Source organism: Amborella trichopoda, chromosome 9 (genome assembly GCF_054954075.1).
Source record: "Amborella trichopoda isolate Santa Cruz 75 chromosome 9, AtrichopodaSantaCruz75HAP2 v2.0, whole genome shotgun sequence".
In the NCBI taxonomy this organism is placed as follows: Eukaryota; Viridiplantae; Streptophyta; class Magnoliopsida; order Amborellales; family Amborellaceae; genus Amborella; species Amborella trichopoda.
In genome coordinates this window covers 20,626,434-20,645,719 of record NC_142344.1, presented here as the reverse complement: position 1 = coordinate 20,645,719, position 19,286 = coordinate 20,626,434, and the positions used below count along the sequence as shown (strand labels likewise).

General features: G+C 33.5%; 2 pseudogenes across 1 annotated transcript; both read right to left on the bottom strand.

Annotated features, from left to right (window-relative positions):
- Positions 1 to 6,128: 6,128 nt before the first annotated feature.
- LOC18436408 (phenylcoumaran benzylic ether reductase Pyrc5-like) lies at positions 6,129 to 8,654 on the bottom strand (annotated as a pseudogene). The gene is made up of 3 exons (XR_016039954.1): positions 8,244 to 8,654; positions 7,365 to 7,545; positions 6,129 to 6,588 (listed from the first exon to the last, which is right to left on the bottom strand). The product of XR_016039954.1 is annotated as a phenylcoumaran benzylic ether reductase Pyrc5-like (transcript).
- Positions 8,655 to 16,524: 7,870 nt separating this feature from the next.
- LOC148780443 (isoflavone reductase-like protein pseudogene) lies at positions 16,525 to 18,485 on the bottom strand (annotated as a pseudogene).
- Between the last annotated feature and the right edge of the window lie 801 nt (positions 18,486 to 19,286).

The following is a 19,286-nucleotide window of genomic DNA, read 5'->3' as shown; positions in this document are numbered from 1 at the left end:
CATCCTGTACTATAGGTTGTTTAAATTTTATTTCAATATTTCCATCCTGGTGTTCTATTATTTGATCGGGAATATTATTCACAGGTACTTCCCTGGGCTGGTTTGCATTTTGCAATGCCCATGATTGAGGTAGAATAATGTCGGACCAAGTAATGGTTTTAGGTATAATCGTATTTGATTTTTTTATATTAGTTTGGAATAAAATAGTTTAATCCTTCTTATCGGTTTGCATAATATTAGGACAGAGAGTATTTATTACTTTGTAATAAATTCTATATACTATTGCTAAATTTTGAGAACCATGCGTCATATTAAATCCATGAGTTTTCAAATTTATAGTTAATATATTTGGGTCTGTTAATGAAACAGAAAAATTTGGAAAACAATTAAAATAAATGGGTCCACTACATAGACTGGATTCAACCATGCCTAGGAGTGAGTCCGAAAACTTATTGTGTCTTGTATCTCTTAGGCTTACAAGCACTGATGTGTTTAACCCTAGACGGGTTAATGGTTTAATGGCTATTTGTATTAGTCCAATGTGTAAATATTTATAATTATTTTCTTTATGTTTTTCAATAATTTTTCTTGATAATAGTTGAAAGTCTTCTTGGTTTTGAGTTACTGATAGACTTTATTCTACTGTTTCTATAACATAACCTAATTTGAATTTGAATGTTCCTTTTTGATAAATATCTTTTATCGGTACTTTTGGAATATTCCAATTTTGTATATGATGCTCAATATCATTTATGATGATCTCTTCCTTATTTTTAACTCTTAAGGTTTGAGATTGAGTTGCTGTATTACCTTTAAGATTCCTAATTAAATTTGACATCTGTAGGTTGTGGATAATGACAATCTGGACGATCAAGGGTCCAGCGTGTTCCCCTAAGCGGCTATTTCCTGGCCTTGGCGGGTACTTTGCCTAGACTTTTCCTTTCGTCTCTTGCCTTAACTCTCAGACCAACTTTCTTAGATGTAAATTTAGTTAGGTTTCTACAGTAATACTGTAACTTTTAACTCTTAACAGTTTACTATTTTCACTGTTTGGCTCTGATACCAAAACGCGCCCGAATCTACAATGAAAACTTTTGATATTGTTTATAATAAGTATGTGAATATTAAGCTATTATACTTTACTATTTCTTGTAAGATTTTGTAATAATTGAGATAGAATAAGAGTATACAAATGAAGGGTATGACTGATATATCTATTACTAACCACTGTGTGTGGTTGTGATTGCCTATTTTGATACTAAATACTATTTTGAATTGCATCAGGTAGCATCACACTCTTATATAAAAATTTATACATCAATTTGTACAGAGTAGTTCATCGGAAAGAAGACTGTAAAAATACACTTATACAAACTGTGTACAAACAGAATAAAAACAAACTGTAAAAGTAAATGAAAACAAACTTACAAACTTACTGTGTACATATGCAATAACTGGAAAAGAGTTTCCTGTGTTGAGGGCAATATGAAGGGAGAGAGTGAAGATTATAATCACACATGCTAGGAATATTTAGAAGGAGGAGAAGATAGAACTTGGAATTTTAAAGTAAATTTTGTGACTATTCATGAGCTATGAGGTCAGGTTAGCTGTTGCAGTAGATGGAGCAGGTAGAAGACAGAAGAGTCACTTCTGAGAGAAAGAGAAGAGCTATGAAGAAATTAGATGAGAAGAGAAGTTCAGAGAGGGAGAGAGAGAGAGAGAACTTCTGAGAGAGATCAGAAGAGAAGAGAACTTCTGAGAAGGAGCTTCGGAGCGACCTGCCTTCTTTGAGGAAGGGGAAGGCCTTATATAGGCGAGAGGAGATTGCTTCATTGCGAAGAAAGCAAGAAAGGGTAAGGTCAAGACAAAAGGTGAAAAGAAAACAAGACGTAAAGAAAGATGCTGTCGGAGGAAGAAACCAAAAAGAAAAGAAAAAAGTCTTTTGTTTTTGTCGGTGGAAGTGGACAAAAGAGCATTGGGGAATAGTAAGTCTTTTGGCACCACATGTTGCTACAGTGTCGGCAACTTTGTCGTTTTATGTCGGTGGGTATCCTGGAATATTGGCTTGTCGTTTATGTCGGTGGAATGGCATCTTGGAACAGTAGTAGTTTGTCGTATATTGGTGAGTCTTGTCGGTCATAATCTTGACAGCAACTGGTCATGGTCTTTGGCTGTATTCATCTGGATCATCTTCTTCTTCTTCGGGGTCCGTTTCGTCTAGGGAAAAGTATCTATTGGTATGAGCTGGTGATGACTGTACGGTCTCATCTGATGAGACCGGCTTTCTTCCTGCTTCTGCAAAGATTTTCTTCATTTGCTGTTCAAGGGTTTCTTTGGAGGCATTAGGGTTTCTCAAATATGTGGGGAAGTCAAAGGAAGTATTGGCCGTATTATGTCCACTTGGACTGGGGTTATATATAGGTTTTTGTGGAGGTATGCGTTTGGGAACTATGGTTGTGGGATCCATATTGAAGATATCCCACCATTTTACTGAGATGGTTTTTCTAAGGTGTGGAATATAGGTATGGTCAGCTGTATTATTGACAGAGATTGAGTATTTCCACTTCATAATCCATGAGAGTTGGTATAGTGCAACAAAGTACAGGTGATTGTCTGTATTATTATCACTATTATTGAATATAACAAATTGTTCCTGTACTTTTTGAAAAGCAGGAGGTAAAATTGCAGTAGTTGATCCCCAAACTAAAAACCAAACCCTAAACCCTAAACCCTAAACCCTATACTTTGTCCAATCCACCTACTCTCATGGGCTCTCGTAGCAATTCCTCTCGCAATGAGAAACACCCTTTGACAATAATACCATTTGAAGGTGATAACCTGCCTTTGGCTATCCTTTCACCTTCCATTTCACCTATTCACCAAATCACTTATCCAGACACTAAGTCAGGATATACTGGCAAATACAAATCACTTAGTGTCTGGATAAGTGATTTGTATTTGTATTTTTTCTTGGATTTGTATTTGCCAGTATCCTGACTTCATGTCAAATTCAGAAAATATACAAGCATTGGCTACTCGATCTAGTAAATCCTTTTTATTGGGAATAGGATATCTGATCCATTGTAAAACTTTTATATATATATATATATATATATATATATATATATATATATATATATATATATATATATATATATATATATATATATATATACAGACAAGCTCTCTATGCTTCTCCTACAATATAGAAGTTCTATCCTCCCCTTTATTCAACTATCCCCCCCTTTATTCAACTGTCCATTTTTAATGGGATCAATATAAATCTCTATTTTATTTTATTTCAAAAAAACTTTTAAAAAACCTTTACAAAAAAGCTTTTTCCTCATAACTATATTTCTTTATTAATATATAAAATTTTAATTTATAGATAACTGCATTAATAATTGGAGTAAATTAAAAATATTGATTTAATAAAAAATTTCATCAAAACTTTCATCAATAAGTTCCCTTAAAAAGTGTATGAAAAAGTACAAGCAATCCATTCTTCAAAAAATTAAGATATCAAAACAATCATATATTTCAAAATAACAGGTAGAGTTAGATAAACAACAATGCAATGAAAACCCAGTACGTCCTTATAAAAAGCAAGATAGAGATTCAATGATACTAAAGATTTAGGTAGCTAAGAATTCAGTGTGCAATTTGAATTGCTTGAGAATTTTGTTGCTTTCTATATGCATAGTAAACTTTTATTAATTTTATATATTTTTTCTTTATTAGTGTATACAACATAACATTTTTGATGGACCACTATTTTACATATTTGAGTCTTTGTGTTTTGTTTTTGTTATTGTAGTTCTATTGAGGATCTGTTTTATTTTTTTCTTTAAACAATAAACCTATAATTTGTTTTACAGTTCTTGTTATTTACTAATGCAGTTTTTATGTTTAGTATTGTTTTTGTTGTTTTATTTTATGCTCCCAATAAATTTATGATATCTTTTGTTGTGACAATAAAGTCAGCATTGTTGTTGGATTTATTAAAAGTTTAAACTAATAATTGCCAAGTATTACTCTAATGACTCTAGAGAAGACCATTAAATTATTGTTTTAATGTATAGATACAATAACTACAAATTATAATCCTAAATGTGTCATCTTTATATATCTAATTTTTTCACTATATTTTCAAAATATTCACTCTTCTATGACTTACCTTATTTTTTGATGATCTATATTTATTACCTGATTTTTTGTCCAATTTTTTGAAACTAAAACTATTTATTACGGATATTTGCATTTGCCATTGTATTATAATTTCCCTATTGGCTTACTATGCAATAATATAGGTGCAGTTTATATAGAGTGGAGGCTCTAAACAAACAAAGTAAGGTGCACCTTCAAATAGTGTCGAGAAATATGGTTTCAATACTGGAAATCTTTGTGGTAGCCTTGAAATATATTTTCATATTTAATTATAAAATTTAAAGCCTCAAAAATAGTATAGATCGAGTATATTTATGAAAACTTAAAAATCTCAAAAATTGACGGCCCAAATATGTGTTACAAGATGCACTATTTCTAAAACTTGAAATCCATTTTGTTTTCTCATGTCCATGCATCTTGATGTTGAGATGATCAATTTGAGAATATTTGAGCATCAAAACAACCATTTGTAGTAAATTTTTTGAAGTAGGCTCTAATTTGATTGTTTAGAGCCTCGACTCTATATAAACTTTTTCATATATATATATTTATATTGACAAGAGTACTCTCTGATTTCATTAATCAAACTATGCAATAGATTTCAACAGTGCACCTTGCTTCAACATCATACGCCATGCAAACCTCACCCTTCGGCATGTATGACTTAACCCTTGTACTTCTAGAAAGCTTTTGCAATCCCGTCTACCAAGAAGCAAGTATCCCCACCTCACCTTCTTATCTTCACCTACCTCGGGTGTCGATGGATGCCAGGGCTAACACTGAAACCGTGTCCTCACTTCACCTCTTTATACCTAAAATCTCTAAGCCCTAACTATAAGGGTTATTTTAAGTGCTTCTTGATTTGTAGGTGAAATGTTAACTAATTAAATTTTTTTAAGTATTTTAATAAATGAAAAAATTTATATAAAGGTTAGTACTTTGACCAATCAAATTAAAACACGCACCACAAAAATTCACTAGAATAGGTTGTTTCGATGCCCAAAAATCCTCATATCGATCATCTTGACCTCAAGATGTATAGACATTAGAAAAATATAGTTTAAGTTTTGAAAATGGTGCATCTTATAATGTGTTATTTTTTGGACCGCCAATTTTCAAGATTTTCAAGTGTTTATAGATCTGTTTGATCTACACTATTTTGAAGATTTAAATTTTATAATGAAAGATGAAACAAGTTTTCAAAAACTCACAAAGATTTTCAATATTGAAACGTCTTTCGACACTATTTGAAGGTGCGCCTCACTTGGGTTAGGGCCTCAGCCTTATAGAAATCACACCCTTTAATAAACAAGGTCCATTATGCAGTATACCAACCTCATTGTTCTTATATATATATATATATCCTCACATAAAAATTTGATTGATGACTGACTTTGAAACCAAACCAAGGTGCAAGATAAGGATTGCAAAACAAAAAAACCACAGAGAACCATACACAAGCATGTATGTCGTCTGCATTTACTCATGAGTTGGATTGGAGGTATTTCTAAACTAATTTGAGCATTGGCATGTGGTGAGAGTAAGATTTCTTGAGAGAGAATGCTCGAATAGTTTCTTGCCCAAATTAATTTTTGGTACAAGGAGGTCAACTATCACTTTTAACCATTGAATGTGAAATCTAATAGACGCGAGTGTCACAATATTCGAAAAAATTTATTTTTGGCTGTGTCCAAATGATGATACATACTCAACTACCCGATTGATCTAACAGTCAATAATGAATTTAACCTCCTTATATAAAAAAGTAAATGATCTCATTGTATACATTTCCTTATCTTATTTGATCGGTGAGAGTCATTAAGCCATCAAAAGCTTTGGCTCCAAATAACTGTTGAAGGTTTCAAGTCACGATTTGATCAAAAAAAAGAAAGAAGAATTTTCGAGTTGTGCGTAAAACCATCAAACACCTAACGCCGAAAAAATCTAGATGGTCAGGTATCTGAATCAAAGCAATGAAATCATTAATCTGCTGAAGGACAATCACTAGCTTCAGTTCTAGCAAATTATCTCAATGAGAACTCCAAAGAGACGTGTAACTAACTAGCTGAATTTCTCAGCAAGGATACATACACGACACAGGAAACAGTGGTCCAACATAGAAGAGCTCTGTTTCTTTCTAATTCTTTTAAAGCAACCTCATAGAAAATACACAATCGACGTCCCCCTCTGTATATTATTTTATGAAGTGAGAACAAAGAAAAAGCAGAAGGGGTTCAGAGAAACTGTTTAAGTTTCAGAAAAACTGGTTAAGGTACTCATCCACAGTGGTGTACGTCACATCTTGATAGAGCTTGGAGGCTTCTACCCCAAAAGACTTCTCTATCTCGAAGTTGATATGGTCACCCTTCACGAAGACTGAATGACCTATAGCATGCACAATCTTTACAGGAAAGGGAGTCTCTGCAGAAATACGAAAGTAAACAAAAGCTAACCAAATGAGTAAGTTTCATCGGAAGCTCGAAACTGTGAATGAGCTTCTTAGAAATAATAATTAGCGGCAACTCTCTAATTGATGTGATTTCAATTGGGATGTTCTGTTACGTGATTGACTCTGGATAAGAATTGTAGCAAGTTCAAAACATTGATGAGTGATCCTTAACCATTGCTTTGTATTTTAATACTTTTGGTTGAAACTTTCATTAAATTTGGCTGTGGGGCAATATATTTACCAACCATATCATAGAGGCCCAGCCAAAAACTCGTAAACTACTGAAAAGGGAACATTAATCTGAATCAGTTCGATTGAGGTGACAAAACAAAAATACGCTAGAAAAGGGGGTTTACAGCACATGCAAAAGAGAACACGATGTAGTTGCGTTAAAACATAGGACTCTGCTCACTAAACAGCCACATATGATGAATCACCACGAAATCTGCAAGGCCCATGAAAAAAAGAAAAGAGCCAACAAAACATTGACAAATTTTAGTGATATTGGTCTATAATAGCTTATATCTGGTTCAAATAGCTGTCAGCCATGTAAACATGTTCACTAGCTGTCATTCACTTGCTCTGGCACTGCCATGGCAAGCGAAATGACTTAAGTGGGAAGTGTAGAAAGCAAAAGTTCTGTTCAAATCTTGAGTCTCATCCCTTTTAACATTCAAACAGGGTACAATGGAAAATGGGGTTGAAATCCATCAAACATTTAAATAACCATTGAAATCTAATCACTCACCTTCAATGTTCTTGAGGAATGGGTCCTCTGGAACATAGATCTTCTCAATAGTCTTTCCAATCTTCTTCTCCCAAAGTGCCACAAGCTCATGGTCTGAGATACAAGATCTTGTTCAATGTTCTTGGGTCATCCACATCTTTGATGTTGTAGGTGCCAATGTCATCTTCCTTAACAAATATAGCTGGCCATAAAAAGTTAGAAAGTGTCAACTTCATATGTATGGACACATTAATATGCAGATCAGAAACCAAAGGCCAAAAGGACAACAAAATGATTGGCAGACAAGAAAATAAAATTTATTTTCAGCATGGAGAAATCATCTCTCGTATTTATGGAAATATAGCAAGAAACATTGTCTGCTATAAATATGGTTGCATATAACAATGGCCCGCTCTAGCACTCCTGAAGAAATGGTAGCCAAAATATAAGTGTTTGAAAGAAAAATGGGGAGAGTAACATATGTTTGCGCGTTTGTTTTTCTTGTTAGTCCTGTCAATTGATAAAATATTTAATTGACTGCATTGTAACACTAGAAATCTTTTTTATTCGTTATCATTAGGTAATCTGGTTTCAATGTAGTCAATTAAATATTCTATCAATTGAAATAGCTGGGATAAGACTCAGATGACGATGATGGTATTATGGAGGACTCTAATGACAAATTACTTTGTCAAATAAAGAAATAATGGCCGTGTTTTCTTAACTACTAAAACAACACACCTGAATATGCATTATTACAAGTTCATGCACAAAAGATCATTGCAACAACCGTGCAAAAAGGATTAACAAAAGCTAGATCAGAGCATTAAGACCTATTATATACGAACAGATGTTTTCACATGCATAAGCAAACAATAAACAAGGACTGTGGAACCAAACCTTTAGGATTTCCATCTCCAAGGATGACAACCTTATCCCTTGGAGGAGAGGTAACTCCAGGTTGTGCTAGGGTGGGAAGGAAATAACCAGCAAAAACGTTAGAAGATACACAAGTATAAGGAATGCCTGTGGCTTCAATGGCACGACGAATCTTAGCTTTAGTTTCAAAAGCAGACTTTGCAGGCTCAACTGCATGAACTCTATCAACATCATTTCCAAACTCTGAAGGGAAAAACCTCTGCATAACACCACAATATCAAGTCCAAAAGGCTAATTGTTATATGCATGCACATAGGCTCAAACACACAAGCCATAATCGATAGTTATTGCCATACATGTGGTCACATATATGTGTGCATTGAAATGTATGTGTGCTATATGCATTGATTGATATCAAGACACATATAGAATGGCGCAACATGCAGACAGACAAATGTGTGTGAGGCATGTATGCTTAGTTGCGAGCTTGTGCGTGCGTGTGCGATAAACACAGGAAAGAAACAAAAGCCTGTATAGCGTACTCCCATCGGAGTATGCAAAAGAGTCTATTCAGTATAAAATTTTGGGATCCACCTCTGAATCAAAAAACTAGTATTTATCATAACCAATTAGTTTTTGACTTTTCAAAAAATTGGACAGTCTTTATTCAATTTTAAGATGTCATTTAATTTATGCATATAGATTGCACTTTCTTCTTTTTATTTTTTTATTTTTATTTTTATTTTTATTTTTAATTTTTAAGTCTTTATTCAATTTTAAGATGTCATTTAATTTATGCATATAGATTGCACTTTCTTCTTTTTATTTTTTTATTTTTATTTTTATTTTTATTTTTAATTTTTATTTTTTTTTCAAATTTAAGGTTGTTTACTAAATTGAGAATGTTATATCCCCAAACTTTGGGGTCTTAAAAATATAGGTGCAGTTTGTATAGAGCCGAGGCTCTAAACAATCAAAGTAGAGCACACCTTCAAATAGTATCGAGAAATGTGGTTTCAATATAGGAAAAATTTGTGATAGCCTTAAAATATATTTGTATTTGTAATTATAAAATCTAAAGCTTAACAAATAGTGTAGATTGAGCAAATCTATGAAAACTTGAAAATCTTGAAAATTGACGGCCCAAAAATGCATTAGAAGATGCACTATTTCCAAACCTTGAAACCTGTTTTTTTTCTCATGTCTATGCATCTTGATGTTGAGATGATCAATTTGAGGATATTTGGGTATCAAAACAACCTCTTCTAATGAAAATTTTGAGGTGTGCCGTAATTTGATTGTATAGAGCCTAAGCTATATATAAACCTTTACCTAAAAATATTCCGAGTAGGATTTTACGCAAGGGAGTGAATGGACAATATGCTTCTATTGGGGCATATAATCTTCTGGCGAAAATCAAAAGAAACCCACTGTGGTTGAGCATGCCCTTAAGAAAAAAAACCATGAAGTTCCAAGTTCATTTGGACCAAAGTGAAATCATATAGCTTCAAACAAACTAGGATTCTCAAGAAACTCCATGAAAATTTCAAAGTCATTGACACAACAGATCTTCAATATAAAAAGAAAATGATATGGCAATATTGATTTACCAAAGTAAAAAGAAACAAATTAATTAATTCATAATTAGAAACTGCTTCAAGATTATATATGCACGAAAAAAAAAAATGCATACAGTGAGACTATTTACTTTTAGATATAAGGAAGTCGCAATCATCATTAACCGATGGATTTGCAAATCGTCAACCGCTAACCAATTAAGCCCTAACCAAGTTCCTAAAAAAAGTGGTAAGTCATTGGAGATTTAGGCCCTACCATTTGGTGAAAATGGAGTAAAAAACTTTATTATAGGGCTTATTGGTACTACTGCCAAGACCCTAGCCCATACTCGAACAACCACCAAGGCCCTAGCCAATTCTTGAACTACCACTAAGGCCCTAGCCCATTCTCAACTCATTGGTACTACCACCAAGGCCCTAGCCCATTCACAAACTACGACCAAGCCCTTAGCCCATTCTTGAGTCATTGGTACTACCACCAAGGACCTAGCCCATTTTCGAACTACCACCAAGGCCCTAGCCCCCTAGCCCATTCTCGAACTACCAACAAGGCCCTAGCCCATGTCCTAGCCCATTTTCGAACTACCACCAATGCCCTAGCCCATTCTCGAACTACCACGAAGGCCCTAGCCCCGTAGCGCATTCTCGAACTATCGCCATGGCAGAGACTTACTATGAGGCTCAACAACACTACCACTAAAGCCATTGGCCATTCTCAAATTACAATGACTAAAAATAATTGTTACCTTCTTGTACTAAAATAAATAGTACCTCTATATTTTATCATAAGTATGATTTTTGTGTAAAAAATTTTCAGGATGATTTGAGAATCTATTTTTATCTGTAAGTGTAAAATTTTAAATTTTAAAAATTGTTCAAATCAATTGAATTTATAAATAAATCTTGGATGGTCGAGATAATGTGTTGCAAGATACATTATTTTTTGAGATTTTAAAACTTTTTTCGTTTTATACTCATTCATCTCCACGTGGAGATGATCAATTTAAGAGTTTTTCAACAACAAAACAAAACCTTTTATGATGGATTTTAGAGGTGTACTTTAATTCTACATTTTTAAAATAGCATCCTTATATAAATTTTTTCTTTTGAAAAGTGATATATATTTTTTTCTTTTTTCTTTCCCTTACCATAGAGGGAGGGAGGGAATAAATAAGCGAGGCGAGCCGGTTGCGGATAAAAGTGGTACGGTCAAGCCCGCTGCGTACGGAAATGGAAATATGACTCGTATTTGTGCTCCTCAAAACTGAAAATCCCTTTCATTTCCCATTGCCAGAAAAGGTTCACATAGCCGTTGTCCGTAATTCTATGCATGCCCTAGACATACCAATGTAAAGAGCTTTTCGTTATTAGATGATTTACGTGAGAGAAAGCAAGAGAGATTGAGGGAAGAGATCTGGTTCTTTGTGGGTGTACATTTGATTTTTACAAATGCCAGCTAATTGTTGAAAGATAAACAATTAATTACCTTGATGGAAGTAGTGAAAGTAGTGAGAAAAAATAAAAAAACGTATAGTCTATCTGAAGCTCTTAAGAAGTTGAATAGTAGATCAAGATTTGTGTAGCCGATCCGATTCTAAATAGTTAGAAAAAAAACATGATAATAATGATGATGAAAAGGGTGTGGTTTCTATAAAGTTATAGCCTTAAACAATCAAATGGGTGTGGTTTCTATAAGGTTCAACCTTAAACAATCCAATTAAGGTGCTTCTCCAAATTTTATTATAACATGTAATTCTGGTCTAAAAAATTCTTAAGATTATCTGAAAATCTGTTTTCATATTTAATTATAAAAATTTAAACTCCAAAAATAGTTAAAATCAAGTAGATCTATAAACATATGAAAATCTTGAAAATTGATGATCTAGATAATGTGTTGCAAGATGCACTATTTCTAGGACTCGAAATCTATTTCTTTTTTCATATTCATGCATCTCAATGTCTAGATGATCAATTAAAGGGTTTTTCAACGTTAAAACAATTTTTTCCGATGGATTTTTGAAGTGCATCTGTAATTAAGGTTGCAACCTTATATAAATGTTTTTCAACAACTAATCCCCTTACATTTTGACACCGCATGTGTTACGTGTAAAAGGGTAAGGACGTGAATGAATTAGAAAACTTTTAAGTCAAAAAATGAACGTGATGGAATAAAGAGGAAAGGTTTTTATAATTCTCCTACATCATAGAAGTTCTATCCTCCCCCTACGATCTAGTCGTCCAATTTTGATCAAGAGAGCCACTCACCGTTTGATCTTAGATTCGACGTCTCAAAGTATTTTATTTTTAGTTTTTTTTATACAAATTGTATGAATATGAAATTTGGTACATGCCATCTTCTCATTGGGATGCACCTATAAAAAATATTAAAAATAATTTTTCGATAAAATATAATGATCAAAATACCCCGTGAAAATTTTAAGGGTATTTTGATCATTTTATTTTATTGAATTTATATATATATATTTTATGGTAGTGCAAGTTTAATAGAGGAGTGAACGTTCAAAATTTGGGCGCCAAATAGTTTATAAAAAAAATTAAAAATAAAATAGTGTAGAGATGTGATATTGTGATTGCAGCAATCTTATCCCTCCATTCAAAACGGACTGCTAAGGGGAGAGATAGAAAACACGCCTGGATTAGAAACACCTCGAAGAAAGTGCAAAGAAGTATTGCATTGGTAAATAGTAATACAGACCTTTATCCAATGAAATCACCATTTTTGACTTGATACCATGCAATTGAAGGGGAAAAAAAAAAAAAACACAAATTCGAAGGTCATTCGAGGATTATGTAGAGGGGCGTTTTAGTTGGAGATGCGCGAATGACATGGATTCTTTCTCAAGAAAAAGCAAGATGAGCTACCTTACCAAAAATATAAAACTTTTTTTTTTGACAATGATACCAAAAATATAAAAATAATCCAGTGATACTTACTAATAAAAGTTATTCACGCAATAAAAGAGACAGACATTCTACCCCATTTCTCTCTCTCTCTCTCTCTCTCATAGCCATATGTGCATATGCGATAAGCCTCGCAGTAATTTATTTAATGAAATTGGACAAATTGAAGTTAATGGGGTAAGATGCTTCATAAAACTTCCAAAAATGTTCATTGCTTCATGGAGAGAATGTACTTAATTGCGTGATATTGCCTATTTATTTAGGTTTACTTTAAAGTTCTTTGAAATATAAAAACACCAAACAACATATAGATTTTGGGAAAACGATTATTATACGTCATTTAGATGAGGGAAATTTATCAAATTACCTAAGGGAGATAAACAAATTCATACTTTACCTAAATTTTTTTATTTATTTTAAAAATACTATAAAAATACAAATGATCCTGAGTTGGAATAGTTGCAAATAGGTTCTTCTCTTATAGGTACTTTAATAAATTTTCCTTTAGATAAAAAAAGACCTAATTTTGGATAAGGTGTAATATAGAACGAATTTTTTCACCCATAATCACTTACAAATTCTCTACAGTTTGTTAGTGCACTCAATTTTGACCAAAAAAAGAAAAAAAAAGAAAAGAAAAAAAATTAAGGCATATTAGTTATTCCCCAAAAGAGTCAAAGGTAATTAAGGTCAAGTCCTTAAAAAACTTATAGCCAAAAGACCCGGGCCTTTAAAGGTAACTTTATAGATCCCCTTAAAATTTGCCAAAAGATCCCCAAAAGAGTCAAAGGGACGGGTTCTCTCATCAACCTTCACACTCAGAAGTAGGAATGATAGAAAACCACTCAAGAATGACCAGTTCAACTTACTACATTTCTTTTAGGTTAAGAAAAATGGTTTGATTGTGCTGCACCTCTATCAAAATAACTAAAGCCTCACCTCATAACTCATTCAGAATTGCAATTCAAGCATTGAAAAACCTTTATACTGCTCATATGAGTGGCTTGAACATTATGTTTATGAAAAAAAAAAAAGGATTTAAAGCTCTAAAAATAGTGTATATTACAAAAAATTATCTAGACCATCCATTTCACCCTAAAAATAAGTGTTCATAGATCCACAAGATTTATATATTTTTAGTTTCAAATTTCTATTGTCGGTGTTAGAAATTGATTTTAGAGCTGTAATGGAGATTTTGCTGCCAAAGGTGCTTTCTGAGGATTTGAGGTGAGGCTTTATTTTGCTTTTATAGAACCTAGGCCTTAGAAACCTCATCCGTTAGTTAAAGCACAGTATCAAGTGACAGAAAAAAAATGCAAAACCTTTATCGATGTAGCGAGTAGATGGAAAACTACATTTTTTATTCTCTACTTTTTTTTTTACAATGCGAAATAAGTAAAATGTTGGCAAAGGATGGTAAGAAATTCACGAAAAAGAATGCTTGGAACCCACAAAATTGAAGGGAGAAAATAGTGAGTGTAACCATTTAAATGTAGAAAACTAATAGAATATATTAAAGAAGAATATTATAAGATTCTAGAACCCTCCTCCGAGGACCTTTACACGGATAGAATGGTCATTCCATCAAACTTTCTGGTGCTTAGTTTCCTTATCCTTCTTTTATTGTCACTTTCAAGAGGTGCGGGTGAGTTTTTCTTGAACTTGCCTCGAAATTCATCATAGATAATGTATTACTATAACAGCCAAAATCTTTAAGGAATCATAAAAAGAATTCCGTTTTTACAAAACAATTTATTAATCATTAAGGATAATTAAGGTTCGGGAGTTTTTCTCACACCAACTAGTCCTAGCACATTTTTTCACACCAATTGACAGTCAATTGCTGTGAAAAAACTCCTGTATCTAATCACATTGAGGTCTTTCATGTGAAGATACTCTCATGGACGTATTTTTACACATGCGCCAAATAATGCCCTAATGGAAAATGGTTGATTTTTTGAGGGCAAATTTCAAGAGTCAAATCCATATTTTTATAACAAAAAAATGAAGTCTTCTCTCATTTATGATTTAAACTAAAACAATAAAACTCGGCATAAAAGATCAGAGTCTATGGGAAGATAGATCTGTTGGAAGAGATTCTTCTCATACACTATCGGGCAAAGCTGGCTTGAAATTACATAAAAACTATAAAGAAACTAGGAAAAATTGAAACAACAAAAAGAAAAAAAATAGAAAATTAAAACAAAATAAAGAGAATCCCTCCGGCCTGTCACCCAAAATTGATGGCCCTGATTAAACTAGTAGTTGAAGTGAATTAAAAGCATAGAAGTAGGCTGGAGTGATTGAGCTTAACTGTGGCAGAAAATCGAGTTTGGCCTGTCAAACACAACTAAGTCGTACACAAGGTTTTGTGCTTTCTATTTTTTTATTTGGGTGGGATTATAGGGGAAGAATTCTAAATAAGACCAATTTCAAATAAACCCACACTCAAAATTAAACAGAGATGCATCAATCCTTCGCAGTTTGTTTCTCAACTCCATTAAAGTGTAAAAGTTGGACTTTAAAACACCAATAAAAGCTTACAAAGGGAATCACTCATTGTAAGTTTTTTTTCTCAAGTAGATAAGCTTTTAAGTCCTAAGATATTTTGATATTGACTTTTGTGGGGCATAAGAAAGATAGTAAGACAACCTCAATGTGTGCCTTACTCTATGGAAGTGCAACTATTTTTCGATCTAGCATAAACAATGGTTTGTTGCTCAGTACACACAAGAAGCAGAATGTAGTTATAGTATTGCTTATCCTAATGTTGTCTAGACAACACGCTGAATAGATGATTTGAAGCCACATTCAATCAACAATTTTAGTTCATATGTTTTGTGATAATCATCCCACAATTAAATCAAGACAAATTGGATCAAATAGCCCCAAGGGAAGGCACATTGAAGTGCAATATTTCAATGTATTTTAATGGACTTTGAAAATGTATTGAGTCAGATATATGCATAAGTTTTTTTAGAACGGTCTTCATGGGTGATAAAATTTGCATTAGCATGAAAATCCTTATGATGAAAATTATTAACATTTTGTCATGGCATATCAGCAATAGCGTGACAAACCTCATAACAAAATGTAATCATAAATACCCAAAAGTTGGGAAAAGCGTTTTTTAAAAAATTATGATGTCCAAACATGTATATGTGGCTATGGTGATTTGGTGACACATACCCTCGTAAGGGATTTCAATCACCACATAAATAGGAATCCTAAACTTTTCCAAATATAATATGGTCACCTTTAACTTATTTTCTTAAAAGAATACATTTTGGAAAACAGTTACATAACGACAACCATGAAGAAACCTTGAGGCCCTATTTCTTGGGGAACAATAAAGTGAATGTAGGAGAGAGAATCTGAAAGGTGTCTAGTTATCTCCTATATGAAGGGCAAGAAAGAGGCCTAGTGGATATCCTAGTATAGTATTGAATGATGAAGTCTAGCAGACTATAATCACATTTACAGCCCTGTGATCTCCAACCTATAAGCATTCTACCATGATTACTCCTTGGCTTTGCTTATCATTGTTCATTCTCATCGGTAAATCAATTTTACCATTGTGTTTGGCATATTCTACCCAAAAACAAGCAAACTGAAGCAATGTAATAAAATTCCCAAACATCAACTGCAATAATTAGAACTCATGATGTAATATAAATCAGGTATAGAGAACAAATGATACTAAATACTATAAGAGTCTTAGAAAGTAAAATAATAAGATGAGCACCCAAACAAAGAGTACATTGTCAACAATAAATGGCAAAAAGTAGCCATCAAGATAGTCATCAACAATGGCTATAAAAAGAAGAATTTCCATACAAGAACTTACAGTAGGCCATCGAGATATTCATTGACAGTGGATAAAGCTGGGTAGCCTCTACACCAGAAGGCTCAATCTCAAAGTTCATATGATCACCTTTTATGAATGCTGAGTATATCAATATCATGGAAAAGTTGCTTGGAAATGGATTAAATGCAGGACAATGAATTTAAAAAAGATGCAAATTAGCATAATAAGTGAACCAACTAAAGTAAGATTTTGCTAAGGCCACCGCAATTGCAGAAATGGGTCTCCATGCCAAGTACATAAGGAACACCACATGGAGTATGATAAGGCATGGGCGAAACAACCTTCTGAAGAATAAATGTGCCCCTTAATTATCAAATAATTACAATATTACATCCAAAAATATAAATGAACATGCAACTCTCAAATGATAGGACTCAACAGGATAAAAGAACATGGGTACTTGTGGTTCTTTGCCCAACCATCATGCTTTTCTTTTTGGTGTAATTACGTTTTGGATTTTAAAACCATGCTTAGCAACCGACATAATAAAAGATGGGCAGTTAAGCAATTTCATGGGAAAAGAAAGAAGATTTATGATTTCTCTATTATTTTGCACCCCTCGACAAAATACACACCAAGTGATGGAATTTTAATTTGCTGGAAGAGCATGTTTTTCTTCCATACCTCGAATACATTGGAGGACTTGTTCTTCTGATACGTAGAACTTCTTAAGGTTCTTGCCAATCCTTTCCTCCCACAGTGCAACAAGCTCATTCATTGAGTACGTATTACCAGGTGGCCTCATGTACATAACCTTGTTCAATGTCCTTAGATCATCCACAGTCTTAATTGTGAAGGATGCAACATCTTCTTCTTTGACAAACACAGCTGTAGAAACAAGCATACTGATGATTGCTCCTTATGGTGAACAAAGAAAAGAAAGTCCAACAAGTTGTATGGTAAAATCCTATAGTTATTTACATAACAGCACATATTTATTTTGTCCCTACGGTAATTTTAGCGCATCTCATTTTCACATTCAAATGCTTGTTCCATTAATTGTACTCATCACCATGTCTTTCCAATTGAATAACACCCACGAGTGTTTATCTTGATTACATTTGCTGTGAACACTAAATAATCACCAAAAAACCAAGGAAAATGATGGAGTAGAATTAGTGTCCCTATTTAAATTTGAGTTCTACGTGCCTTTGTACATAATTCATCACAAAATTGCCTTCTAGGATTAGATTCCCTATTAAGTACCTTGGACGATTAAACCGTGCCTGCTTTTATTCATGCAAAAGGATCAAGCTCAAACCTTTTTTATTTCCATCTCCAAATATCAAGATATTATCCCTAGGTGGAGCTTCAAGTTCGGGTTGAGCCAGTTGAGGAAGCAAAATTCCTACGAAGTAGTTGCATGATACAAACGTGTAAGGAATGCCCTCCACTCTGATAACATCTCGAATGTGAGCTTTATTTATGTATAAATTGGCAGCAGGATCTGGCATATGAACCTTCTCAGGGTCTGCTATTGGAAAAATAAATTTTTCCCACGTTGAGTTCAATTTCTTTTCAATGTTCCTTTTATTTCAAGCACTTTTCTTCTTAAACAAAAGACGATCTTCCAGAAGATTCAATGAAATTAAGAAAGTATCATGATTTCTCAAAGTTATGTTTTCCTTGATATGCATGAAGAAGCATTTGACAGTAAAATAAAATGCAACAGATAATGGTGACAAAACCACTCCAGAATACCAACACCTGGAGATGACACTCTACAAATGGGAGATTTTTTGGTTCTTTTTGTGAGTGAAGAAAAAGGGGTGGGATAGTTTTAGAGTGTTGGGAAGAAGAGAAAGGGGTGGAGAGTTCTTTAGAATGCTGGGAAGAAGAAAAGGGAATGGAGGTTTGGAAAAGGCATAAGAACCTTAAAGAGTTTTTTAGAATGTTTATAAGAGGAAGAATGGTGGGGGTTTGAAAATAAGAGAAAGGGGTCATTTATCCAAATAAAAAATAAAAATGAAAATAAAAAATATGAAGAAGAAGAAGATAGAGAAGAGGGCGGGAGGGGTTTGAAAAGAATTACTAGTGCGGTTAGGCAGCGGAGCATAGAATGAAAAGGAGAGTGAAAGATGAGAAAAATGGAAAGGTCGAGAGATAGAATGAAGGAGATGCATCTGGTAAAGGCCACTATAAACTCCCCAAGTCCCTTCTTAAACAAGGAAGCTGATGGTAACTAACCTCAGATTGCTAGTAAGCTAAGGCAAAATCTGTATGGACAAATCTGCTTCATGTTGGCTTATTCTCCTAGATAAAACATCACATGTTCCCAAAATTTCATATAAGCAATCAAAAGAAAGGTTTGAAGAAATCTTTTCCCCAATTCAAATTGAAGCAACCTGATCACTAGTCATGCAAAAATCTTCCTCCTTTATTCCATAGAACACTTGTTTGACAGGATCTACATCTCCACATATTTCCCTTACTATTGACAAATTCCTTTTCAATTGTATCCTGAAAGCAAGGTTCCTTCTCACAATAAAAGAAGGTAGAGAAGTTCAAGCCCAACTTCTAGAGTCAGCAAACAAAAAATAATCTCACCTCTCTAAACCCTGGGGACACAAAAAGACCAGCAAGGTCAAAGTCCACAAAATGATTTAGTGAACGCGACACATGGTCATTAAGTTCTTCCTCATGTTGATGATTTCAATTTTCTTAAAGCATAGTCACAATCACATAGAGCAAAATGTA